General features: G+C 42.3%; 1 pseudogene; it reads left to right on the forward strand.

Moving 5' to 3' along the window:
- Positions 1–535: 535 nt before the first annotated feature.
- LOC129507176 (proteasome subunit alpha type-1-like) lies at positions 536–1,327 on the forward strand (annotated as a pseudogene).
- The last annotated feature ends 219 nt before the right edge of the window (positions 1,328–1,546 follow it).

A 1,546-nucleotide genomic window follows, 5' to 3' on the forward strand; every position in this document is an offset into this window, starting at 1 on the left:
AGTTTTCAAAACACTCGTTGGCCCTGCTTGATTCCTGACTACTTCATGACAATGTGGCTGGTGTATATTAAAAACAGGACCAAAGGTATGCCTGTTGTTTATATTTTGAGGAGTCCAATGAAAGAATGGAAGATTTTCTGTCACCTTCTACCTATTCTCAAGGTAGGAACTGTTATGTTCATCTCTGAATCTGGTCTCTGCAGTACAAGCCAGCATGGGTATGCAGTGGGTGCTAAATTAACACTTGTGCCATGAATGAATAAAGGAACTACAGCAGCAATTTTGGCCTTAGAGCAAACAGCACTTAAGACATTCAACTTGATTTCATTTGCTCCTGTTGGATGTGGGTTATAGATCACTCAGCAAATATTTATTGGTATTGCACAAAGAGCTATGAATATATCTCTCTTTGTGGAGCTCACAGTCTGGTGAGGAGACAGACATTGATCAAATGATCACATAAAAGAGCATAAAATGGGCCGCGCTCCTGAAGCCGCCACCTCTGCCGGAGGCCGCAGCGGACTACGCTGGAATCATGTTTCGCAACCAGTATGACAATGACATCACTGTTTGGAGCCCTCAGGGCAGGATTCATCAAATTGAATATGCAGTGGAAGCTGTCAAACAAGGTTCAGCCACAGTTGGTCTGAAATAAAAAACCCATGCAGTGTTGGTTGCATTGAAGAGAGCACAGTCAGAGCTTGCAGCTCATCAGAAGAAAATTCTTCATGTCGATAACCATATTGGTATCTCAATTGCGTGACTTACTGCTGATGGTAGACTGTTATGTAATTTTATGCACCAGGAGTGTTTGGATTCCAGATTTGTATTTGACAGACCTTTTCCTGTGTCTCGTCTTGTATCTCTAATTGGAAGCAAGACCCAGATACCAACACAACGGTATGGCCGGAGACCATATGGTGTTGGACTGCTTATTGCTGGTTATGATGATATGGGCCCTCACATTTTCCAAACCTGTCCATCTGCCAACTATTTTGACTGTAGAGCCATGTCCATTGGAGCCCGTTCTCAATCAGCTCGTACTTACTTGGAGAGACATATGTCTGGGTTTATGGAGTGCAATTTGAATGAACTGGTTAAACATGGTCTGCGTGCCTTACGAGAGACACTTCCTGCGGAACAGGACCTAACTACAAAGAATGTTTCCATTGGAATTGTTGGTAAAGACTTTGAGTTTACGATTTATGATGATGATGATGTATCTCCGTTCCTGGAAGGTCTTGAAGAAAGACCACAGAGAAAGGCACAGCCTGCTCAACCTGCTGATGAACCTGCAGAAAAGGCTGATGAACCAATGGAGCATTAAGCCACAAACCAGTCTATATGTGTATTATCAAATATGTAAGAATGCAGGAGCCCTTACGGATGACAGTAGTCTATACTTTGAACCAAAAGATGCAGCGTGGTCTTCTGGTATGTTTTAGGAATCGGTCCAGATGTGTTTTTCCCAAGTAACTTGTCTGAACCATATAATGGTGTGCATTTTTCTTTGAGAAGGTCTATATAATCATTTTCTAGAAAGTAC

The sequence above is a fragment of the Nyctereutes procyonoides genome, unplaced genomic scaffold, assembly GCF_905146905.1.
Source record: "Nyctereutes procyonoides isolate TBG_1078 unplaced genomic scaffold, NYPRO_anot_genome, whole genome shotgun sequence".
NCBI lineage: Eukaryota > Metazoa > Chordata > Mammalia > Carnivora > Canidae > Nyctereutes > Nyctereutes procyonoides.